The sequence below is a fragment of the Lagenorhynchus albirostris genome, chromosome 18, assembly GCF_949774975.1.
Source record: "Lagenorhynchus albirostris chromosome 18, mLagAlb1.1, whole genome shotgun sequence".
In the NCBI taxonomy this organism is placed as follows: domain Eukaryota; kingdom Metazoa; phylum Chordata; class Mammalia; order Artiodactyla; family Delphinidae; genus Lagenorhynchus; species Lagenorhynchus albirostris.
This window is the reverse complement of record NC_083112.1, coordinates 34,605,172-34,632,283: the sequence shown is the minus strand read 5'-3', so window position 1 is coordinate 34,632,283 and position 27,112 is coordinate 34,605,172. Positions and strand designations below refer to the sequence as shown.

Here is a 27,112-nt window from a genome sequence, read left to right as displayed (position 1 = left end):
GTGAAAACTAAGACCCATATAAATGAAATGATTTATCTCCAAAGAGCGTTAGTGAAAGTATGAAATAAAAAATATCTCTGAACTTTTAATTTAGTGCTGTTTTTATTAATCTCAAGTATTAGCTTATACATTGTAGTGGCTTCTCTTTGTTGCTGAGCACGGGGTCTAGGTGTGTGGGCTTCAGTAGTTGTGGTTCATGGGCTCTAGAGTGCAGGCTCAGTAGTTGTGGCGCATGGTCTTAGTTGCTCCATGGCATGTGGGATCTTCCCAGACCAGGGCTCAAACGCGTGACCCCTGCACTGGCAGGTGGATCCTTAACCACTGCACCACCAGGGAAGCCCTACTAAAACACCTTTAACTTCGCTTTTCACATATGTAAAATGGTGAGACTTGACTGATATAGAATATGAGATAACCTAGCACTGCTCTTAACACATACATGTAGTTAAAATTTTTTGGCTCTCATCCCTGTTAAACAGCCTCTATCCTCTTAACAATGAAAGTGTCTTTCAGCTAGCAGAGCACCCCAGAGCTGACCACATTCTAGCAAGAGATATAGGATTCTTTTTCTTACTGGGGGTTCTTTATACCTGGTATTTGAACTGCACTGAAACATGAACATCTCTTGTTTATACTGTATTAATTTGATAGATGAATTTTGAATTTGAATTTGAAATGAATATGAATTTGATAGATGGATTTGATAGATGAATTTTAAAAAGTAATATGCATGAATTGAGCTGCCTTACTCTCAAGAAATATAATTCGATAGTGGTGGCTAGAACGATAAACAGTGTTTGGACAGGGAGTCCATATTGGAGGGAGTTGTTTTTTTTTTTTTTTGCGGTACGCGGGCCTCTCACTGTTGCGGCCTCTCCCATTGCAGAGCACAGGCTGCGGACGCGCAAGCTCAGCGGCCATGGCCCACAGGCCCAGCTGCTCCGCGGCATGTGGGATCCTCCCGGATCAGGGCACGAACCCCTATCCCCTGCATCGGCAGGTGGACTGTCAACCACTGCGCCACCAGGGAAGCCCCAAAATTTTGGTGGGAGTATTTTTTTTTAGGGGGTCCATATTGGATGTGAACTACCTGTACTCCCATTCGTCTCTTAAGAATAAATAGAATCCTTTCAAAATCTGTTTTAAAGGGCAGTTATTTCCTTCTGACTCATTTAAGTTCCCTGCAAGAAAAAGACAGTCTCCTGAATCCTTGTTTAAAAGGCTTTTAATATAAAGCAGATAATTTTTTGCAACATTTCCCAAACTTTTCATTATCAAATTGCCTGAGGCTTCTAAACGATTATCATTTCACAACAATATCTCCATTTTCACCTTCTTTAAATGAATTGGCCTCATAGATGTGCCATTGAAACAGAGCTTCACTCTCAACATTTTCTTTTTTTTTTTTTTTTTTGTGGTACGTGGGCCTCTCACTGTTGTGGCCTCTCCGGTTGCGGAGCACAGGCTCCGGACGCGTAAGCTCAGCGGCCATGGCCCACAGGCCCAGCTGCTCCGCGGCATGTGGGATCCTCCCGGATCAGGGCACGAACCCCTATCCCCTGCATCGGCAGGCGGACTCTCAACCACTGCGCCACCAGGGAAGCCCCACTCTCAACATATTTTTAAGTTTGTATTCAAACAGTATGAAGAAAACAGGATCAGGGAATTCAGCCATAAAAATGAATGGATTTCTGATACATGCTGCATCATGGATGCAACTAAGTGAAAGAAGTCAGGCACGAAAGGCTACATATTGTATGGTTCCATCTATAAGAAATGTCCAGCAGTGGCAAATCCATACACATGGACAATATTATACATTAGTGTTTGCCAGGGGTTTGGAACAGAGGGAAATAGGGAATGACTCCTTAAAATGGGTGTACGTTTTCTCTTGGGGTGATGAAAATGTTTTGCAGCTGGGCAGTGGTGATAGTTGCACAACATTGTGACATTACTAAATTCCACTGAATGGTACAGTGAATTGTAAAATGATCAAAATGGTGAATTTTGTGTCATGTTCATTTTACTACCATAAAAAGGAGAAAGAATTAGGGAAAGACTTAGAGTTTGGGAAACTAAGGTGAACCGGTCAAGAAAAAGACAGCTCTACTGTTCAGTTTTCTCTCAGCTCTCCCAGTGCATTAATCCTCAGCAAAAAGTAGCCTGAACCTGTAGATGATAGTCATTCAACGCAGTCCAGGGAAAAGTAAATAAAATAAAACCCAACTCTTCTTCTTTAGCACATCTATGACAGGTTACCTTCCTGCTCAGCCACATGGACATTCATTAGGACGTTTTCATTTATGTCTCCTCTACTTCAGTACTTTACTCACAGCTCATTCACACATGCAGGCAACAGCATTCCTTAATTCGATGGGCTCTGCAGTGCTGGTTGTGATCAGTCTCATGAAAAGAAAAGGGAAGGAGGAAAAAGCCTCCACACTGACTTGGTGGTCTTGACGAAATGGATGCAGAAAACAGCTTGAGTGTCAAACTGGAAACTTTTATTTTCCTTTTCCTTTTCTATCAGGACTTCTGCCCACTTCCCACCCCCTCCTTTCAAACAGGAGAGACACTAATTAGCTGCTTTTTTTTTTGTTTTTGGTAAAACACCTATTGTTTTGGGTTTCTTGTTGTTCGGTGAACATTATCGTTTTTACTGCCAAATGAGCTTCGGTGGTTGATGTAGGGGTTCTCTTGGGAACTTAACTTTTTCCAGTTTAAGTGGAAAAGCTTTTCTGTTTGAATTGGCTTTTACTGGGTGCTTCAAGGTTTGCTCTTGGCTCTTTGATGGGGGACTGAATAGCACTGTGTTTCCTTTGAGGTTCCAATAAATAAAGGATCCTATATCCTCCTGGGCACGTTTTGTTGATTTTGCTGTGTGTGTTCTCTAATAGCCAGATGCAGATTCCAGGAAAATGACATATAAATGAATATAAGTAACCTAATATTTTTAGAATTTGCTTTGGCCATAGTCCTGGTCTTATTCTACTTGTAGCAGATGGCTTAAAAGAGCATTAGCTATGTATATATTAAATATAATATAAATATACCAATATTAAATATTATATTGATGTATAAATGTAATATTCTAATATTTATATTAATGTATAACAATTATGTATTATATTAATATATACTTTTGCCTAGCATATATTATATACAAAATATATGAGTAATGAAATGTATTTATATGGTTAATAATATTAATATGATATATACTGTAATATTGATTATACAATTATATCATAATATATAAATATATAATTATTATTATCTGATATAATACACTATAGTTAATATATTCTATATAACACAATATATAATGTATTAGTATAAGACAATTGTATTATATAATATAAATATAATACATATATAAAACTATATATATTTTAATTACACATATGAGTATGTATAGCTATTTATAATTTTATTTACATAGAAATCTGTTCATTATAACAAGATGTAAAAATATGCAATATTTTCAATCAAATGGGCCTTAACCTCACTACCTACACATAACTACTTTTAAAATCTTGAACCTTGTCTAACTCATGCTTACATATCTCTCAACATGCTTTTCTACATATGCACATATACACACATTTATACACCATATATATGTATACTACCAGTTTCCAGTTCAATGTATATAACTATATAATACATATAATTATATTCCTGTGTATATAAACAAATATAAATCAAAGGTATGTGTATAGGTATGTATTTCATATATTTATATAAATATATCATACAAATAATGTATGTGTATATAAATTCATGACTATATACATACATACACAGAAATATACTAATTTAAACAAAAGGGACCTAAATAAGCATAGTTCTCTAAGAATAAAAGTAGTTATGTCTCACTGTTTCAATAACAGGTTATAATTTTCTACTGTATGTGCTTCTATAATTGTTATGAACAATTCCCATTTGTTGAATGTTAAGCTGTTTTAATTTTTGCCATTATTAATGAAGCTCTGAAGAATACGGTGGGCAAGATTACTTGAAAAACTCTCCTAAAGGAAAAGGGTTACGTATGCTAGGTTAAATGTACACAACTTATTTTTAAGTGCGTGGCTGATTTTTGAAGTGTGCAGTAGAAATTTCCAGGACCCATGAAAGAAGGGTGGTACATGTGTCAGAGTTATAGCTATATTAGGAGTGGATTGAAGATCTTGATAGCTTAGAACAGAAGCTGGAAATCCTGTTTTTATGGAGCCAAATGGCAAATATTTTAGGCTTTGTAGACCAAAGAGGCAAAATTGAGGATATTATTTAGGTACTTAGGTAACCATTTAAAATGTTACCAGTTAAAATGTGAAAATTATTCATAGCTCATAGGCCATAAAAAATAGGCATCTGTCTGGATTTGGAATACAGGCCATAGTTTAACGACACACCTGACCTGACATAGAGACTTGTTGTTAAAATGGCCATGACCACATGGGAGGCAGGAGGTAAGACTCCATCCCTACTAGATGGGAAGTTAGAACTAAACCTATCTATCCCTAGCTTCACCTTTAGTGAAAGGGTGTGCCAGGAGAAAAAATATCTGCTGGCAAAGGGAGACTAAGACCAAATTCTCTTGGCCTCTGCTCTGGGTAGGAAACAGGTAGGAAATCTTGAGAATTCTGAACCCCAGATCTGTGTTCACAGTGTTTGTGTTGCAAATTTATGTGCGGTCTTGCAAACAGAAGCTAGGAAATCAACTTAAAATGCTCCCAAATCAGTGGTATTCCAAACACAAAACTAAACCCTTTATAGAGAGGTAGACCTTCAACACAGGCCTATAGCCTTCCCACAGATAAAGTTTAGCTAAACATGAGCTCATGATCTAAATTTACACAATAATGAAGAAATCAGCTACAAGTGGAGAGAATCAGCAAAAGCAATCAATACCAGAATTAGATTCCCAAGGCCATCCATCAGATGTTGGAATACTCAGGCGCAAGGCAGAAAATATACATAAAACTAGAACTGAAACAAGGAACAAGGGTGTTTTAAAAGACTGGGTAGGATCTTTAAAACATTTTTAAAGTACATGTCATTGATAAAGCTAAAAACTCGAAGGTCATGCAATACAGCAGATTAATCATGGAGAAGAGTGAAATTATGCTGTTTTTATAAATATGGCAGATCAGATTTTCTGCCTAATTATATAAGTAGATCTATCTTTAAAAAATACCCATTATTTTAAAGACTTATTGGCTATAAAATAAGTTAAGAGTATTTCAAAGGGCTTCTCTCCAAAGAAAAGTGAGAAGTAGCAAAACACAGAAAGTCGAGGGGAAAAAATGTCAATATATACATTGCTATAGGGTGAAGTAAGCCTTAGGCCAGCAACAATGTGGAGGAGCTCACCCTTAGGTACTTACAACTAAGCTGGAATCTTCAAAAAGTTCAACTATTTATAACTAAAAAGATTTCTTAAAATTAATAACCAAGTGTTTTAATTGACATCAGAAGAGCAAAACAATAAACCCTCAGAACATAGAAAAACAGATAATAAAGATATGAGCAGAACTTAATAAAACAGAAAAAAGTATAAAATTGAGGTGATTTAAAAATCAAAAATATTCTTTGAAAATATTTTAAAAACACACTTTGATTAAGCAAAACAAAAACAAAAGTAAATAATACACAGAAAGAATCAGGACAATGTTATAGCAGAGAGTAAAAACAGAGAACATATGAAATGCCAGTAAATTTGAACATTTATGTAAAGTGGACAATTTCCTAGCTCCTAGAGTTTACCAAAACTGACACAAGAAATTATAGCTGGAATTCTTTCACCAGTAAAGGAATTAAGTCAATAGTTTACAATCTTTCACCAAGAAAATAACAGACCCACCCAGATCGTTTGGGTGGGGAATTCTATCAAACTTCTATTAAACAGATAACATCAGTATTAATAAAGAAAAACTTCTAGAGAGTAGCAAAGGAAGAATGCTCCTTTATTCATCTTATGAAGTCTATATAATCCTAATACTGAAAATAGATTAGGACTGTAAAGAAAAAGAAATTTACAGGTCAAATTTACTTGTAAGTATAAAAGCAAAAATTCTGATCTACAATATTAGCTACCCAAGTTCACTAGAGTAAGAAAAAGCATGAGCAAGTTAGGTCATCCAATGAATGAAAAGGTAGTTTAATGTCAAGAATATACATCAATAGATTGAAAACACCACATTTTCTTTCTTTCATCTGTCTCTTTAAAAAATTGATAAGTACTTATATTGATCTCTCTTGTACTAGGCACTGTGCTAAGTCACTTACATATTTATTCCTTTAAACCTTCTATTATCCCTGGGGGAAGGTTCTATCTTCCTTCCATTTCTTAGGTAAGACTTTAACCCCCAGAAAAGTAAAGTAACATTTGCAAGTTCTTGTGAATGGTCAGTGATGGGACCAGTACAGGAACATTCAAAGTCTGCGCTTGGAAACAGTGCCCTATATTGACACTCACATTACAGATGAAAGGAAAGGAAGCATGCACTTACCATATAGATTAAATCTCACATTACATGTTAAAGGAAAGGAACCATGCACTTACATTATAGATTAATACCCACATAACAGGTTAAAGGAAAAAGAAACATGTGCTTCTCTCAAAAGTTGTAAAGAAAGCATATCTATTTCTAACTATATTTCCCAGTTTCTTTTGCTTGTTTTCTGACCTTTGTAGTGCATTCTGCCATGAGGAAAATTTTAATTCTTATATAATTAAATGTATCCTATTTTTCGTTGAATCTTAGAAAGGTGTTCCTCATGAATAATTTATTTCAAGTCTACCAGGTTTCTGATACTTTTACAGTTTCATTATCTTTTTACTTTTAACTAGTTGCTGTACCTAGAATTTAGTAATGATAGCCATATTTTCCCACTTTTGTTGAATAAGTTTTGCTACTGACCCAAAATGTCCATTTTATTTTAATCTCAAATCCCTTATGCTCTTGCATCTAATTTTAAGATGTTTCCTATCCCACTGGTTGTTTTGTCTATCTGAAACAAAATGCTACCTTAATTATAATGTAATTATAATATAATAAGTGTAATTAGTAAACATAATACCATATATAATAAATAGCATAATATAAAATAACAAAATATAATTTACCATATAACAAGGTCAAAAGAGAACAAAACTATACAATCACTTGAAATATCCCCCAAAGGTATTTTATACATTCAATATTCATTTCTAATTTAAATGAAATAGTAAAATAGGGATTTATGAATGCTTCCACAGTAAGACAAAATTATATATCTAAAAGAGAAAGAGGTAAATGATAAACTTTAGTAACACTGGCAATAAATATAGGACAAGATGAACATGCCTGATATAATCTTAAAGAAAAAGTATTATGTAACATTGTCTTTGCAATACTGATGAGTTCAGTGAAAAGAGAAGCTCATAGAAAAGAGTATCTCGTTCTTAATGTCTGTACACTTGTCCATTACATGAACATAACAGCTTATTTAACCAATATGTTACTGATCTGCATCTGGATTTCTAGGTTTTCATGGAATTTTATTATGCACAATTGTTACAAACTCTAGGACTTCCTCTTAGGTTTATATCTTTTGAAAGAAACAGTATCTCCGTAGATGGGTTATGTGGGCTGGCTGCTAGCAGACTATGGCTACTTCTCAGTTCTTCCCTTTACATTCCTAGTCAATGTGAAAACGGAAGGCAAGAAGGTCTTCTGTTTAGAGACTCTAAAGATAGGTCTTGGTGATAAAGCCTTGGTGGTAAAGGCTAAAAATATCAACCCAGAACAAGTGTTTTTCCAGCTGTAACTATGTGTGATTCCCTTGGTTTTATTCTGTAGAGGATGTAATAAGACAAGACTGTAGGATCTGCCCTCAATGTGCTTCCAGTAAGATGAGCTAAGTCAAGTATGGTGGCATATCTAATTCAAGACAAAATATAATGGCTCCTTTTCTCTCAAAGCAAAACTTCGTGGAGTGAATATCGAAGTCACTGTAGGCTCTTAATTAAAGGAACACAATAAATCTTGTATTGGAAGGTGGTTATTCTGGTCTCTTTGCAGAGATGAATTGGAAATTGTCTAGAAGAAGGAAAATTAGCTTAACCAAAGTTAAACTCATAAATAATTGAGCATCTGTGGCCTATGTTTCTCTTTGATCATAATTTCTCCCAATTTATAGACCTCTTTGATACCCGATTAATCATTGTCAAAGATGCAGTTAACAATGATTATTACTGTGTATTAGGTTTTGCATGGGCCCTGAAGAAACCATCCTAAATTACGAGCTATGATTGTCACTTGATTTTCTCACAAAGAACAATCAGAACTCCTGGTCTTAAGTGGCTTGGAATGTGAAATTAAGAAGTCTCTTAGATATTATTAAAGGACCCCACAGAGCCCATTGGTGAAAGTTTGGAAAACATTGGGCTTCTTAAAATTAATTCTTGTAGTGTGTTACGAAAGATGACTGAACCAAAAGGATAACAGTGTTTCTGGTTCTGTTGTTAGCGTTCTCCATGGAAACATCACGGAAGCTTCTGGACTCAATTTCCTTCCCCATGTGTGAATGTCACTGAAAATATCCAACTCCATTCTATCCCCATATAACTTCAGAAACTAAGCAAAATGAAGACTCAAAATTCATTTCAAATAATGAAAGGAAGATATAATGTAGAATGGAACTGGGAAAATGTCTGGTTTAAATTCTGGAAAGTACCAACTATACAATTCTGGATAAGTTGCTTAATTTTGCTTAGTCTAATTTAATGCCCATCTCACAGGCTGTTATGATGATTAATTTAATATCTTTGTATAACATACAGTGTTATGTAACTTCTTTTGTTCTTCTTGAGTAAATTCATATCTTTAAGCAACTCACTTTAAGAAATAGTTACTTGCTTAAATTACTCTTACCTTCTATTATCAGCTGAATTGTGTCCTGCTCAAGTTAATATGTGGAAGTCTTAACCCCCAATACCTCGTAATATGACTGTATTTGGAGATAAGGCCCTTAAATAGGTAACTGAGGTCAAATGAGGTCAAATGGGTGGGCTCTATTCCAATATGACTGGTGTTCTTATAAAAAGAAAATATTAGGACACAGACATGCACAGAGAGAACAAAGTAATTATTAGTAACCACGATCATGTCGTGAATGCATGGAATACGTCACCATTTGCCAACCACCGTGTCAAGTCAGCAGAAACTACAGAAATTAAGAGCTCACCGCAGAAATTCACACACCCTTGCACCAGGAAGGGACCACAGGCAGACGTTCACTCAGCCTCTCATGTGTCCCTCACGGAGTGCACGCTTTCTCCTGGGAGGGGCGAGCACAGACACTTATTGGTAGTCTTACTACTTTTAAAATGCGTTGATATAACCATGTCTCACTGGATGAGTCAGCAAACGCTTTTTGTGAATCCCAAATTCTCCACACCTCCTACCTTTCGCGTTGCCCTAGTCTCAAAGCTCCCGCCCCTGCTCCTCAGGCAGCGTCCCCATGTGAGGCGGGGCTGCGTGCGGACGCACGGCGAGCGCGCAGTCGTCCTCGAGCCTCGCCGCCACGGAGCCGCCGCCGGTTTGAACTGCATACCCGCGCGCGGAGGGCTATGAGGCTGGCGCCAAGGGCCGGCGATTCGCCGCGGGCGGCGGCGCGGGAGCGCGGCATGGAGGGGCTGGCCTAGCTGGGGCTCGTGGCCCTGCGTCGTCTGGCTGCGACGCGGGTCCTGCGCACGCTGCGGGGCCGCAGCCGCCGGGAGGTGAGCGCCCGAGGGGCCGGGAGGCGAGCCGGGGACCCCAGGCGGGTGTGGGCATCGCGTCCACAGCCAGCTTCCCCGAAGCCACGCTCTGGCCGTGATCACTAGGTGAAGCTGCGCTGCAACACAGCAGCCGACTTCTTCCCGCGCTGTGAGGACCTGTGCGCGCTGCAGGACTCAGTGCCTCTGCGTGCGGGAGGGCCTGCTGGACTTAACGCTGACCGCTTCCACGGGGTGGACTGGGTGCCGCCCCTGAGCACCCTCTGTCCCTGATCTGTATCCAGAGCTTCTTCCAGCCACAGCTGGGCGAGACAGGTTTGTAGTTCCCGCTTCCAGGGGCTGTCGTGTGGGCGCTGCGAAGCGGGGTTTTAGATGGTGCAAGGTGGAGGCTGGGCACTAGAACCAGTGCCCAGTGCCCGGGTGTGCGTGCACTAGACGGGGCGTGCGGCCTAGGACTCCTGCCAGCTCGGTGACCCCGGCCGAGTGCCTTAAGGCTTCTAGGTCTCAGTGTTCTCATCTGTAGCATGGGGTTAACAGGACCCACTCTCCGTGGCGGTTACAAGGACTCACTCTGTTAATGCTTGTAGACTCTGCAATGTAGAACACTTAGCACAGTTTGGAGCATCGTTAATGGTTGCACAGATGTTACCTGGTGTGTTGAATGACTTTGTCTGGTACAGACCAAAGCGATTAGGAAACTGATATATCCCAGCTTCATTTCCTATCCATTAAAACAGGTCTCAGAATAAAAAATATATATATATATATTTTTATAAATTCGTTTTAATTTATTTATTTAGCTGCGTTGGGTCTTCGTTTCTGTGCGAGGGCTTTCTCTGGTTGCGGCGAGCAGGGGCCACTCTTCATCGCGGTGCGCGGGACTCTCACTGTCGCGGCCTCTCCTGTTGTGGAGCACAGGCTCCAGACGAGCAGGCTCAGTAGTTGTGGCTCACGGGCGTAGTTGCTTCGCGGCATGTGGGATCTTCCCAGAGCAGGGCTCGAACCCGTGTCCGCTGCATTGTCAGGCAGATTATCAACCACTGCGCCACCAGGGAGGCCCCCAAAAATCTTTTTTTCAATAGTCATATCATATAGTGGAAAGAGCACCGGTGTGAAGGCAGCTTAGGGTTTGAATTCCAGGGCTTATGCTCTCTGTGGCCTGTGCAGGTTACTTTTGAACTGCAATCCCCACACTTGTAAAATGACATTAAAAACCACTCTTTCTGAGGGTTCTTACAATTAATTAAGCAGGTTATGTGTGTAAAGTATCCTGGCACTTGAATGAGTTGTCAGAACCAAGGGCTGCTGGAGACGATGCTTCTGCCCTAGGTAATCTCCCCTTCTACTGGGCAGCAGGTAAACACAAGCACAGTAGTTAGTTCTCTGGAAGAAGTGAGTTCTAGTGCTGCAGAGCACAGAATCTTTTTGTTTTTTAATTTAATTTTATTTTATATTGGAGTATAGTTGATTTACAATATTGTGTTTGTTTTAGGTGTACAGTAAAGTTTTTCAGTTATACATATATCCATTCATTTTCAGATTCTTTTCCCGTGCAGTTTATTATAGGATATGGAGTAGAGTTCCCTGTGCTATGCAGTAGGTCCTTGTTGATTACCTATTTTATATATAGCCGTGTGTATATGTTAATCCCAAACTCCTAATTTATCCCTCCCTGCCACCTTTCCCCTTTGCAGAGCACAGAATCTTAAAAGGGAAAGTTCAGGGTAGGCTTCTTGGAGGAGGTGCCATCCTTTCTAAGGATAGTAGAACCTCCTGGGGTGGCAGGAGGGAGCAGTGTGTCAAAGGTTGAGAAATATAAGAAAATATGGCAAAACTAATGTACAGGACTGGAGCTCAGGGTTTGGGAAAGAAATGAGAGTTGATACTGGAAACCTAGTGGGGACAAACATAAAGGGGCCTTGTTTGTCCTGTCAGAAGTTTGGATGTTTATCCTGAAGGCTGTGGGAAACCCTAATAAACAATAAGATGGACTTCTGGTTTAGAGGCTCACTCGGACCTCCATGTGGAAGGCAGTTGATTGGGTGCAGGGTGAATCGAAATGTAAAGATCCCACTTAAGTTATAAAAGGTTGGACTGCATTTTGGAGATCCGAGAGAGAGTGGGTGGGGCCTGGTGACCAGCTAGAAAAGGAAGGGCAGCAAGCTTGGGTGACAGTTTACAGCTGCATCTTTTTGTGAGATACAGAGCACAGTAGGAAGGGATTGGGGATGGGGAGAGGATCTTACTTGATCTTCAGTGCTGTAGAGGGGCCTGGTAGATGGATCTGGGCCCAAGGTTCAGATCTGGGCTTTTTGGGAGGACAGGTGTTTGAAGGCATGGGAGATACTTAGGTTACCCACAAGACAATACAAAGAATCATGGGTCTGAGAGTTTTTTAAGTGAGTGTATATATATATATTTTTTTTTTTAATTTTTATTTATTTATTTATGGCTGTGTTGGGTGTTCGTTTCTGAGTGAGGACTTTCTCTAGTTGCGGCAAGTGGGGGCCACTCTCCATCGCGGTGCGTGGGCCTCTCTTAAGTGAGTATATTTGAGGATGTTTATAAGCTGAGAGAAAGGAGCCAGCAGAGGAAAGGTGTGAAGATTTAGGATAGGAAATGATTGTTCATTTGTTTTCAAAAAGCTGAATACTTATCGTGTGCCTGGCCTTTTTCTAGGATCTGGGGTTCACACCATCTGTTATCTCTTCTGCAAGGACAGTTCAACTCATCCCGTTGGTGAAGAGAAGTCAGATTATTCTTTACATCCCATTTAGGTGTAGGAACTGTTCTGTACCTCTGAAGGGACTTTACTTAAGCAGAGTAATAAGTTAGAAATCAAAAGAAATTACAGCTGGAAGGGACCTGAAAGGCCACGGTACTTAATTTTGCCACATATTTTACATTGAATGTAACAAAAATTTATTGTTGAGCCCATTCTCTTCAGAGTTCCTTCACTGAACTTTCTTTATGTTTTTTATCCAGTGTGTCTAACTTGTAGATTTTGGCCTCCTCCTAAATTTGCTTCTTCATCCATATTACATTTTGCCCGGACTGTGGCAGAAGCTCCTGGGTGGTTTCACGGCCCCTGGGCTCTGTTCCCCTGTTTATCTGCCTACTCAATTTAAGTGATCTTCTAACTTAAAAACATACGCTTAAAATAATGCTGCTAATGGCTTGCCCACACCGAGTTAGTGCATACTAGCCTCCCAGCGTGTGCTCTGCACAGAGGCGTGTAGTCTGAACTGTGCTCGGCCAAGCCTCATGGGGCTCTTTGGCCCTGAGGAAGGGGAGCTTTTTGTGATCACTCCCTTTATCTAATCGGTCCTTCAGCAGCGGGGTGCATTTTTCTAATCAGCGGAGGCACCCTTACTCAGCCAGTGGTAGCCCCAGGCCTCATCACCTGTGGGATACAAGCCATGCTCTCTGCCAGGCTTGCTTCGGCCAGCATCTCTACTTTCTTTTCTGTCTCTTCTCACACTTGGACCCCTGGCCTTTAGTCATCCCCACCTGCAGTATTTAATGTGCCCAGCAGGTGTCAGGCTTGAGTGTCTTTGCACAGATACTCCCTGTGCGGTTAATGCACATTGTACTCCAACTCTGCATACTCTCATCTTTCTAGATTGTACTTCAGGGTTATCATGAAGCTGTCACTTAGACATAACTTTTTGCTTCCATAGGAACCTCTGTGCATAAAAGTTATGTTTATTTATCTCATGTGATTGAAATTTTGATTTTATACATCTTCCTCCTTAAGGAAGGCTTTAAGGGCAGGAGTCGTTTCTAATCCTTAGCACAGAATAGATGCTTTGTTTTTTATTTAGATGCTTTTTTTTTTTTTTTTTTTTTTGCGGTATGCGGGCCTTTCACTGCTGTGGTCTCTCCCGCCGCGGAGCACAGGCTCCGAACGCACAGGCTCAGCGGCCATGGCTCACGGGTCCAGCCGCTCTGCGGCTTGTGGGATCCTCCCGAACCGGGGCACGATCCCGTGTCCCCTGCGTCGGCAGGCGGACTCTCAACCACTGCGCCACCAGGGAAGCCCTTTAGATGTTTTTTAATGATGATAAAATATATGGTTTAAATCACTCATTTTACAATAATTTTGGTTTAGGTTGTGACAGAAATAAAGTTTACAGAAGTCGTGTTCCTGCGATTAGAAATAAAGATGTGACCTTCTAGTTGTGTAAAGCTCTTAAATTCTGTGTAAGTGCGTCGTGTGCGCTAAGGAACCTGGAGCTAAGTGGGGTAGTTGTGTGAGAGAGAGACTTAACTATGTTAAAGGTAAGCCTTCATTGTGTCCTGCCAACATTTGATAGCTGCTTTTGGGGCAAACTAAACCAATAAAATTTTAAACTGTTCCTCCCCATTAAATGGATTGAATAAATCGGCCACTTTGGTGCACGTGTGTCTTGCGAGTTGTCCACTTGGAGATGGAGGTTTAGAAAGTGAGTTTCAGTCTTGTTTAAGTCTCTTCCCATCAGACTGGTCTTGTGATTTCCTACACACCATGTTACTTCCTGTCTACCTTATCTTGGTGTTGTTCATGCCTGGATTGTCTCCTGTGCCTGCTCAAACCTTGGTCCATTCTCATATGTACCATGGAAGTTTGTCATGCTGGATACTGTCAGAACTAATTTTACTTAAGTTTGTGTTAAGCCACAAACCACACATTTTGTATATTTTCTGTTTTTTGTGTTTGTCTGTATTTTAATGTTTTTCTTCAAGAAAATTATGGGAAGAGAAATAGCAAGATATAAAGAGCAAAAAAGTCATGATGATCTTTAAATTGTTAGAACATGTATCTGCAGTCATAATTATAATAACCTGTGGTATGTGTTAAAATAGGAAATATATGTCATGTCCCGTAAGAGCAGCAAACTCAGTGGTGTTAGTGGGGGGGTGTCATGGAAGTAATCACAAACCAGGTGACTGTAAGTTGGGGGTCCTGAAATATTAGTGTGTGTTCCCTGTGTCCAGTAGTGGTCTGGAGGGGTCAGTAAGCCTGCCTTCAATTTGAGGAAACAGAGGGTTTGAAGTTCTCTCTCTTCTATTGCTGTAGTATACTGCATAGCAGCTAATAAAATACTGGGTTTATAGTTGACATTTAATTCGATGATTGATCATCAAGATTGGCATGTATCATTGGAAATGAAAATAGGAAGAGTCTTAAGATTTTTAGGTTTTTCTTTTTTTTCCTATGTCTGAAAATGTATGTAGTATTTTACTGAGTGGTTAGGAATAAAGTTTGCAGTATTCAGTGTATTCAGTTTTAGTATCTAAATAGAATTAAACTGCTGCTGTTAACTGGAATAACACTTTGTTACTGACAAGTTTTAGAATGCATCTGTTCGTCAATTACCTGTTTGGGAAGATTGTAGTTAATGATTTTAAGAATGTGGCTATAAACCTCCAATTGACTCAAGAAAAGCAAATAAGTCAAGATTGACAAATGTATAGGCTCTTCATCTTATTGTGTGTGTGTGTGTGTGTGTGTGTGTGTTTCTGTTATTTGTCAAGGTGTAAAGAACTCTATCACTCTTAAGACAGTAAACTTCACGGGGTGTAATCTTACATGGCAGGGAGCAGATCACATGGCCAAGATCTTAAAGGTGATTTTTTTATGTTTGAACTTTCATGAAAACATATGTGATTGAAGCACATTAATATATTGGTACAAATGGCAGTTAATTTTTGTCTTTTGATACCTGTGAATGCAGATTTCGTTTTGTTGAAAGAATATGACCAGTTTTCAGTTTGGGATTCTACCATTTAGTAAAGATAGTCCACTTAATTTTAGAAATAAGAGATTTAATATATAATACATAATAATATTTTATGTAGTTTTAGTTACTGAAAACATTGATTGTGATACTGTCAAAAAACTATGCCATTATAGTCTTCAAGACTTAAATGAATCAAGTGTTTATTAGCTGCTGTAGTTTATAAACTAATAAAATCACTACACCAGCAATTTGTAAATACAGTTTTTAAAATAATGCCTTACCAACTTTACAGTGGTTATAATGACTGTATTTAGGCCTAAAGTTATTTAATAATTTGACATGAAGCCTTTTTAATAGTTTGATGGTGCAGATCAGGGATAGGTAAACTATGGCTGGTGGGCCAGATCCAGCCTGTCGCCCTGTAAAGAAAGTTTTTTTGGAACATAGTCGCACCCATTGTTTAGAAAGTTTTTTTGGAACATAGTCGCACCCATTGTTTACATGGTAGCTATGGCTACTTTCACCCTACGCCAGTGGGGTTGAGTAGTTGCAACAGAAACTGTGTAGCCTGCAAAGCTGGAAATGTTTAAATTTAGATTTTAAAAATTGAAAAATTCTTTGAGCCTATACAGGGCAAGTGCATTGACCCCTGCGGTTGAAAACAGTCAAGAACTTGGGTGCCGAAGCCAAATGGCCTAGGTTCAAATTCCCTTTCTCTCATTTCATAGCTAGTGACCATGGACAAATCACTTAACCTCTGTGCCTCATTATGAGGTTTAAATGAACTAATTTGTATAAATAGTGCCTGGCACATAATAAGCACTGTGTAAGTGATTGCTGTTATTTCTGCTTGCAGCTTTTATAAGTTATTGTTAATAGAAAAATGACACTAATGATTTTCGTTTTAGAGTGTCAAAGGCACTTTGAGTCTTTTATTTTTTCAAGAATGTAATGAGACTTTTTTCATTTAAAGTCAGTGTTCCCTATTACCATAATTTATTTTATGAATATAAAGAATTGAATGTCTTTAAGACAGTACTTGTGGTTAAATGTCAAACCATTACTTTCCCAAGGCACATCAAACTGGCTCTGCATAGTCCAGGCCTCTAAAGTTTGTGTGCATACCTTAGGTAACATGTGAGATCTATTTTGTTAATAGTTTTTAAAATAATGCCTTGGACTTCCCTGGCCGTCCAACAGTTAAGGCTCTGCGCTCCCAATGTAGGGGGCCCGGGTTCAATCCCTGCTCAAGGAACTAGATCCCACATGCATGCCGTAACTAAGAGCCCGCATGCCACAACTAAAAGATCCGGCATGCCGCAAGTAAAGATCCGGCACAGCCAAATAAATATTTAAAAAAAATAATAATAATAAAATAATGCCTTAGATTTAGGAAAAGAAAATATTAGAACCTATTTGCCTTTGTATCATTTTTAAAATATCTGTGTGTTTATAATGTACATACATTATATGTATAGAACTTCGTGTATATAATTTGTTAATAAATAAGATGCATATTAAAAAGTTTTCTTATGGGTTGCCCAGTCAGGTGTTTGGAGACCAGTGGAGGACAGAATGATGACATTTAGAACCTCAGCAATGATAGAATTTAGAACCAATTCCCTGACTTAGAAGATCAGGAAAATAATTCATAGACTGTAATTGAGTTGTCCAACTTTACATAACTGTTCAGAAACAGGTCATCCAGTGGCTGGAATCTAATCACTGACGGACTAGAATGTTGGTCACTGGACTCGTAAAGCAGAACTGACTGTTTAATTTCTCAGCTTGATTCTCCTGGCACATATGCTTGATACGTGTGTGTGTAAATCTCTGACATAATAAGCCATACTCAGTAGGCACACCCTGTTTCCTTATTGAAGCATCTTAATTTTGTCCCATTAAATCTTTGAAGTATCAGACTACCAGAAGGCACGAAGAAACCTGGGCTGAAAGTCTTCGTTCCAGGAGACCTGATCTTGACTGTATGGCTGGTTTGAGACGCATCACTCTGAACTGCGACATGCTCATTGGTGAACTGGGTGCAAGTGCTTTTGCAGAATCTCTTAGTGGGGATTTGTGTAAATAAATTCTAAAATTGAAAATATTGAATTTTTAATAAGATACATGCTTAGCTTTTGGCTTGATACTGTTGTGATAGGAATTTTTTTTAAAGCCTCATTTTTCTGATAGGTTTTATTTTGCTTGTCAGCTTTCTCTATGAGTTGCATATATTCATTGTAGAAAATGCAGAGTTACAAGAGAACAATTTACCTATAATCTTAATACCCAGACATAATCACTGTTCATTTTGGTGTATATACTTTCAGTCTCTTTTTTTCTATGAATATATTTTGTACACTTAGGGATAACAAAAATAAAATTGTAATATACTTGCTATTTCATATTCCTGCTTTTTTCATTTAATGATATATCATGTAGTATAGCATCATATTGATGTCCCATAGTTTAATCAATTCTTTGCCATTAGATTTAGACAGTTTGTTTTTCCCTGTCAGAAACATTGTGAATACGTTGTATATACATCTCTGTGTCCATTGGGATTACTTCTGTAGAATAAGGAACTAGAAGTGGAATGAGTAAGTGTGACATATTTTTAAGACTTTTGATACACATGGCCAAATTACCATCCAGAAATGCTATGCCAATCTGTAGTACACCCCAACAATGGATGTGAAGCCTGCCTCTCACAAACACAGGCTTGTAGCACTTGTAAAAAAATGTAAAACTACAAAAATGAGTACCTCTCCATTTTCTATGCAAGTTGATTACTCCAAATTTTATAACATTTTTCAGTTAATTTAGTATGAGCATTTTAGCAAGTCAGTAAATTTGCATCTCCTGCATCATTTTTTGTGAATGTTCAGTATTCCATTATATGAATATGCCACAGTGCACATAGATTATCCTTTCTTGTATATAAGCTTTGTCCAGTTTTTCAGTTACAAATTGTACTCTGATATATATCCCTACCTATATCTCTGACTATTTCTTTTGGTTAAATTCTTAGAAAGAGAGTTGTTGCATCAAAAGGGTATAGACATTATTTAAAGGCTTTTCTTACAGAATCTTGGCTTAATCTGATAGGAGAATAGCCACATTTTGTTTTATTTTGTATTCATTTGATTTCCTGGTGAGGTTTACTGGCTGCTTGTATTTGACTAGTTGGTTAATTACACCGTGTGTCCATTCTTCTGTAGTGAGAGTTTGTAGGGGTTGTATCATATCCTGTCAGATCCATATGTCTGACTTGCTATTTCTGTATGTTATGGGGTGTTGAAAGACTCCAGTTATTTTAATGTGATGGTCCACTCAACACTTAAATAAATGACTCATGATAGTTTCCTTTCATGTAATATTTTTTAATACCTGTGCTTTGGTGATGATCCCTTTTGTTTAAATGAGTAGGTTGTTCAGCCCCAGAACTACTGGAATTCATGATCAGTTTTTCTGGGTTTTGTCTGACTTTTTATGGAGAGAGTTCTTGACCATCATACTTTCATGATAAGTTTTTAGTATGTATTCTCTATTCACACATTTTTTGAATTTGTTATTAGTATGTATTCTCTATTCACACATTGTTTAAATTTGTTATTATTTGTATCCTCTTAGACTTGTCTTTTTTGCTCTAAAACTAACAGTTATTACATTTCTTCTATTTTGTTTTCCCCTTTTAACTAGTTTCAAGTGTGATTTGGAGCTGAAGATCATGATCAAAAGAATGCATTGCATTTCTGAGCTCCACCAGGTTTTGCTTGTGAGGTTTACATGCCACTGCCACCCTTGCTAATTATGAACTGAGATTCATTTTATGATGCTTTTTGCTCACAGGTTATATATACAGTTATTCTTCAGTTCTGTAATTGTAAAATATGTTGGATGATTTATTGGTACTAAAGCAAGGGTTATCATTGCACATCCAAGAAGAGGTTTTTAAATTGGATTATGCATTATGTGTGTGCGTATACCTTTCTTTTGTTTTTCCATACCCAAAATTACAAACCTGCCGTGACTTGTCTTGGGCAGGACTCTTCGACACGTGAGAAAATGAGAGTTGTCTCTATGTTAAATCTGTAGAGTTAGCAAGTGACCTTTTGTCTTTCATCAAAACACTTGACCTGCAGCAGTGTGGCCTCACCAGTGAAGGAGCAAAGGCTTTACTAAAGGCCCTTGAAACCAACAGAACGCTGCTCTTTCTGGATGTAAGAAAATATCCACTTGTTGGTATTTGGTCACTTTTTAAAAATTGATTAACACATAACAAAACAAAAAGAATTTGTTCATGTATTGACAGTTTTTAAAACTTAATGTGTTTAACTTTCCTCATCGTATACAGTTGACCCTTAAACAACGTGGGGTTAGCGGTGCTGACCCCTATGCAGTTGAAAATCTGGGTATAAGTTTATAGTCAGTGGTTCCACATCTGTGGATTCAACCAACCTTGGATCATGTAGCATGATAGTACATATTTATTGAAAAATACCCGTATGTCAGTGGACCTGCGAGGTTTAAACCCATGTTGTTCAAGAGTCATCTGTACTTTTCTAGTGTTGCACTTATGTTTTTAGCAGGTAATTTACTAATTAAAGTGAATTATACTTGCAAATTGTTCTTATCCCTACTCTGAATAGAGATGAACCTAGATACTAAACCTGCTTCCACCAAGAGCATTATTTCTTTCTTGTGCAACCTCTGAATTCTTGCAAGGAGTACTTTATTCATTTGTCAGATTCACAAGTAATTTTTTTAATATCTTCTGTGTGCCAGATACGTGTTTAGGCACTAGGGATAAAGCAGTGAACCAGACACACAAAAGTCTTGCCCTCGTGGAGCTTACATTCTAGTGAAGGAGTTCAGATAGAAATGAGTAAACAGATACGTCATATAATTTTAGATAGTAGGAAGTGCAAAAATATCGTAATGTAAGGAGAGTGAGCGGGGGCAGGTAGGACTCCATTGGATAGGTTTGTTAGGGAACAGCTTCACTGGAGAAGTGGCATTTGAACGGAGACCTGAATGAAGAGAGGAGCAAGCCATGGAAGATCTGGTGTAAGCACATTCCAGGACAAGGAGCCCATGAGTATGCAGGCATATAGGTGGGTGGAGTATTTAAGGAAAAGCAAGGAGGCAATGAGTATGCAGGCAGGTAGGTGGGTGGAGTATTTAAGGAAAAGCAAGGAGGCCAACATGGCCAGAGTACTGAGTGAAGAAGATGTGGTATGACATGAGGTCAAGGAGCTAGCCAGAGGTCTGATCTTGTAAAGTCTTGAAGGCCAGAGTAAAGGTGTGGATTATTCTATATGAGTAGAAGGTTTTGAAGTGGAAAAAGGCATGATCCAAATAGTATCTGAATAAGGTGACCTTGTATAGAGAATAGACTTGGGGGAATAAAGAAGACAAACAGGGAGACCAGTTAGGAGACTATCACAGGAGTCCAAATAAGAGATGTTTATGGCCTAGGTTAGGTTGGAACTTTGCAGCAAGTGAAAAGTGGTTGAATTCAGGTTGTGTTTGGAGGGTGTAGCTGACAAGGCTTGCCGATAGATTAGATGTGGGGTATGAAGGGAATAGTAACAAGGAGACAAGTCGTTGATGATTATGTGTGCAACTGGGTGGTATCACTTAGAAAAAGGGGGCTGATGGGAGGAGCAGCTTTTGAGGGAATATCAGGACTTTGGTTTGTTATCTTAGATGCCCTTTAGGTATCTAAGTGTCTGGACAGTGCTCAGACTGTACTTTCTATCCAGAGGTATCCAAAGCCACTTTAGATGCAAAATGTTTAAAGTTGACCTTTGCTGCTGCCAAAATAGTAGCCACTGGAGGCAGTCTGCAAGATGGCATCTTAGGTATCTGAGGAAGAAATTAGAATACACAAAGGGGGAGATAAGTGTATAATTACATAATGTAGATTTCGTATTTACATTTATGGGAAGAGGAATAATTAGTTGGCTTTTGGTTTTAAATGGCAGTAGCCACTCATTGGGAAATAATTACTCTAATTTCAATTTATTTTACTTTAAATCATTCTGTGATGAAAACAGTTATCAAAAAAGGTCTCCAGAATGGAAGGAGTGCCAAGTCAGAGGTATATCACATGTTTTAATTCTCTTGGAAGAATTTCTCTTTAATGGCTTGTTTTTCTTTCCTTCTTAAAAGAAAATTATCAAGGTACTTTCTGCCATCTTAAAACTAAGTTTTTAGTCAAATGAAATGGCTTTTCTATTTTTGAAAATGTTGTGTGATGCTTTAATTTAGCTTCCCAGAAATGCAGATTGAAGACCTTTTATTAACTTAAAATATCTTAATTTCCAATGAAGATCAAACCCTCCTAAATTACCTGTCACTTAAATGGCATATTTATCATTCCTTTCTCAGTACCAGTGGATAACTTCTCCATCGGTGAAGGAACCATGCAAAGCTGCTAGACAGAAAAAGAGAACTATAATTTTGGGAAGTGGTTGAAAAGGAAAAGCTACAATTAGAATTGGCAACTCTTTCTTTTTTTTAATGTTACTAGAACTTATACCCCTTATATATCCGGTGTGCTAAAATTAAAACAGCCTTAATGGTTATTCCTTAATGGTTAATTATTTCCTTAACGGTTAGCTGTTAATATTATTTGTTATGGATGTTATGTTATGTAATGTTATGTTATGGTGGTTCTTATGGAATGCACCTAGGATGTTCCTGACACATAGTTTTTAATATGTATTAGATATTAATTTTAATATGATAAAGCTCATGAAGTGACAAAATCCATATCCAGATATGAGGTCACCTTTTCTCCCTTTCTTGTGGGGTCCAGGCCTTAGGAAAGAGAGGGAAGCATGTGATGTGTCTAGTGACAACCCCAAAGTCAAGTAGGCAGAGCCCTTGGCGCTTTACAGATATGAATACATTTTTTTGGCATCACAACCCTGTGACAGTGTTTTACAGCAGCGCAGACAGGTTAGGGTCAGGTGCAGCGGGGAAGTGGGATCAGGCAGGAAAAGGACATGGGGAGAGTCGCGGGGAGGGCCGGTTCCATTATCACAGATGATAATGACTGTTTTTTTCCAAATGCAGGAATCGGTGGAAAAACTAGAAAGGATCACGTTCAGAATTGTGATCAGTTGTGTCTTAATATGTAAAAGTCAGTTACTTTCCCATTCTCCAGAAATAACACTAAAAAACAAGGAAAGATCCCATTTGCAATAGTCACAAAAATTAGTAAATATCTAGAAGTCAGTTCAGTGTTCACCTGAAAAAGTTAGTGCAAAAGGATAGATGAATCATTTTAAACATATATGTTAACATTAATAAAATATAATGTTAACATATGATCTATTAACATATAAAGCCACTGGCAGAGGGAAAGACAGATCGATGGAAAAGTCCAGAAAGTGATCCGTGTTTACTTGAGAATTGTATTTTAACTTAGACAATTTTAAAGTCTAACTTGACTTTTTGTCTAATTGACTGATTGAAGCATTGATAATTCATTTAAACAGAAATTAGATATTTGCATCACAGCATACATAAATTCTAGTCAGTCGAAAAGGTGCAAATGCACCTAACTGCAAGAAGCAAATATAAAATACAGGAGAGAATTTCGGTGTAAGTGTAGGGAGTACAGAAGCCTTCCTAGGTAAGCCATAAAACTCAGAAGCCATAAAGTAAAAGATATTTAATTACATGAAAATTTAAAACTTTTCTACAGTTCAAGACATAAACAAAACAAAATGACAGACACAAAAATTTGGTAGTATATTAACATATAAAGGTTACTGTTGATATAGAGAAGAACCCACAAATAAATGAAAAAGGATAACCAAATTTTAAAAAGGCAGGGGCTGGTTTCTACCTGTATGAGCAAACAACTCAGAAGAAGCACAGCTGGCTACTAGACAAATGAAGAGGGGCCAACTTCTTTAGGAAATGCAGATTAAAACCATGGGATTTTCTTCCCATCTGATGGGCAGAAATTCTAAAGACTGATAACATCTGGTGTAGATGAGGGAACAAGCACACTTTGCCTATGTTAAGTGTAATAAATGTGTTCAATTTTGGAGCGAGGTTTGCAGCGTCCATCAAAGTTCAAAACTCTTCTTGCTCTTTGTCCAAAGACTTTTACTTCTAGGCACCTGCCCTCTGCCAGTACTCTGCCTTGCACAGAAGTGTGCATAAAATCAGGCACCCGCAAGTCCAATGAGGGATACTTATGTAATGGGGAAAATCTAGAGACAACCCGGATGTGTTTCAGGAGGGTTCTGATGAAGGAAATTAGGATCCATCCATGGTATGGAGTAACGTGTGTGTGGAGAACGGGGAAGGTCTGTGAGCAAACTGGGAAGATGACATGATACGTCATCAGGTCAAAAGGAAAAAGAGCAGGTGTAGAAAAGGACATGTCTATTATTCCAGTTAGAAACCCACAGTGTTTGTATTTGTAAGTACTATATATGTATATATGTACATATGGAAAGACGCATATATACACGTATACACATTTGTGTATCTGATCCTGAAAATGCACAAAAGGCTGTTAATGGCAACCACCTCTATGGAAGGGAATAGATCTTTATATTTTTACTCTAGTTTTCCTAATCGTATGCAAATTTAGAGTTAATTTTTTATTTAAAAGTTAGGCAGTCAGGAGAGGCCTAGTGACTCTTTTGTGGGCTTCTCTCACCACAGGATGCACTCTTCGCGCCCTTGTTGTTTCTGGTTTGTCTTTTGGAGCAGACACCACTGAAACGAGCGTCTTGTCATCGCTTGCCAACTGCCTGCAGTTTTCTTGCGCCCTCCTAACCCTCACCACCTTTGTGAGATGCTGTTTCGCGCTGAGGTGGTGCCTTTCCCCTCACACACACCCCTCTGGTACCTTGGGGAGTTCCGGGGTTTCTCAGTGGGCATTCTAGAATACTCATCCCAGAGATGCAGTGGGTTTTTCACCCAAAGCATTTGGGGAAAACTCTGTTCCTGTATGAATTATCCTCTTGGGAGTTCATGATTCACCGGAGCTCTTGAGACGCTCTAGGAAGTTGAGTCAAGAAACCCGTGTAGCCCTGTTAGTTCAGGATTTCCTAAATTTCTAGGACTGACTGTGGCACCACTTTTCCAGTCACAACCATCCTTATCAGCTTCCCTGATAGACTCCCTGGGGAGCTCTGCTCAGACTCTTGCCTGGAAGCTTTGTAGTCTCAGGATTACCTGCTGCTTCCACACCCACCCGGCCCCCTGCCAGCGCTCTGTCAGCCTGCCACCTTCTCCCTGCCCCCCAACTCATTCAGGCCACAGGTGCTGCCCTTGCTCTGGGATTAAGTGATAACGCCTGGGAGCAGTGGCCCAGCACAGCCCACGGCAGTGCTCGGTGTGGCTCACAGGGTTTAAAACACACAATTTGAGCCCTTACTGGAACATGGGAAGATGATTTAAATCCAGATGTCTTATTTCATAATCCCCGTGTCTCTGAAAGTGGGAGAAACAGACTGGGAGGGCCGTGTGTTTCAAGCAAAAGGGAGACTGTTTCTCTGTTGAAGTAAAGAATGGGCCCTCACAGTTAACAGGTAACGTAGGGAGTTTGTGCTGAGTCTGTCATGTTGGGCCTGTTATACTCATTTATATGACCGTTGGGTCCCTATTGGCATTTGCATTTACTGCCCAAGCTTGAAACTCCCCAGTGTCCCTGTCTTGGTCATGAGCCCTAATTCTGTTGACCTAGAAAGTTCTTTCTAGGAGCTTTCTAGCAGGCCTCTCCCCCAGTGTCCCCACCCTCCAGCCTCTATGTCCTAGTGCTTTTTCTAAAACGCACAACTCCTTATCGTGCAGACCTGATTGCTCCTTGTTCCTCCAGGATCTGATTGATCCAGTTCCCAGGAGAGTGTGTCCGCAGGGCCCTCTGCGGTCTGCAGTCCTGCCCCCAGCCAGGCACCCAGCACCCCAGGTGCTGCAGAGAACTTGCTGGTGTCCCCCGTGCCTTGGCAGAGACAGCTCTCTGCCAGCTGCCATTCCTTTGTCTCCCCCTGTCCTGACCTGTCCCACCTCCCTTCATCTGAGACCATCAATCTTCCCTCAGGCAGAGGTACTTGCTCAGCTCTGTGCTTCCACAGCGCTTGTCCTGTGGAATTTGAATTCCCTCCACAGCCATCTTGCTAGGTTGGGAGCAGCCGTTTCCCTTCATCTTTTTCTTCCTTCCCTCAGCCCCACAGCAGGGACACTCTCGGGCACCGTGCAAATTTAATCCTCAATTTCTAGTTGTTATGACACTGTTGCTGTGATGATACGATCTACGTTCACAGTAGGATGGGTAAATGTGCGGGGGATGACTGTAAATACAGATTCTTTGTAAATCCAGGTTCCTAATTCTTCCCCCTTTTAATATTTTTTCCCCTTAACTCATGTGTCCTTTTTGCTGCTCCAGCTCTATGATTGGACTGTCACCTGGGGAGCCTGAGGCAGCACAATATCAAAGAGGGTAGACAGTAAATTTTTATTTATTTATATTTTATTTATTTATTTATTTATTTTGCGTTACGCAGGCCTCTCACTGTTGTGGCCTTTCCCATTAAGGAGCACAGGCTTCGGACGCGCAGGCTCAGCGGCCATGGCTCACGGGCCCAGCCGCTCCGCGGCATGTGGGATCCTCCCGGACCGGGGCGCGAACCCGTGTCCCCTGCATTGGCAGACAGACTCTCAACTACTGCGCCACCAGGGAAGCCCGACACTAAATTTTTGATGTAAATGTCAACCAGAATATCTACTAGCTGTGCAAAGGAGGCCCAGAATTCAGTCTCAAAGCTTATTACCAGATACTTGGTTTCCCTGCTTGCGTCTCTTCTGTTTGTCGACGTGCACTTGACTCCTATTAACCTTAACAGGAAGTATGTGTGTGCCTTGAGGGGCGAGCCTGGCTTTATTGGGGGCTTCCTCACACTGCTTTTCTTTGCTCTTTACTTTTTTTTTTGCAGTACGCGGGTCTGTCAGTGTCATGGCCTCTCCCATTGCGGAGCACAGGCCACGGACGCGCAGGCTCAGCAGCCATGGCTCACGGGCCCAGCCGCTCCGTGGCATGTGGAATCTTCCCGGACCAGGGCACGAACCTGTGTCCCCTGCATTGACAGGTGGACTCTCAACCACTGCGCCACTAGGGAAGCCCTTTGCTGTTTACTTTCAATGAATCCCACCCTTTAGAAGTGGAAGAATAAGACAGGATGTGTTTGAGAAAATGGAGAGAGTTATTGCATATTTTCCTTGTTATCCAGAATAGCATGTCAGCTCTTCTTCTGTTTGTCTCCTTTGGTTGTCAGTGGAAGATAATTTTGGCTTGCTCACTTTCCAAATCAGAAACTGAAGTCAAATACTAACGTATCCTAGATGAAAATTGACTCATTCATTTTTTTTTTTTTGTGGTATGCAGAAGAGCAAAACAATAAATCCTGAGAACATAGAAAAAATAGATAATAAAGATATGAGCAGAACTTAATAAAACAGAAAAAAGTATAAAATTGAGGTGATTTAGTAAGTCAAAAGAATATTCTGTGAAAATATTTAAAAAGCACATTTTGATTAAGTAAAACAAAAACATAAGTATATTTATACTTTAAATATTAAATATACAGAA

The 27,112-nt window shown here is 39.4% G+C and overlaps 1 pseudogene; it reads left to right on the top strand.

Moving 5' to 3' along the window:
* Positions 1–9,619: 9,619 nt before the first annotated feature.
* LOC132508705 (centrosomal protein of 78 kDa-like) overlaps positions 9,620–27,112 on the top strand; it is a 99,284-nt pseudogene continuing 81,791 nt past the window's right edge.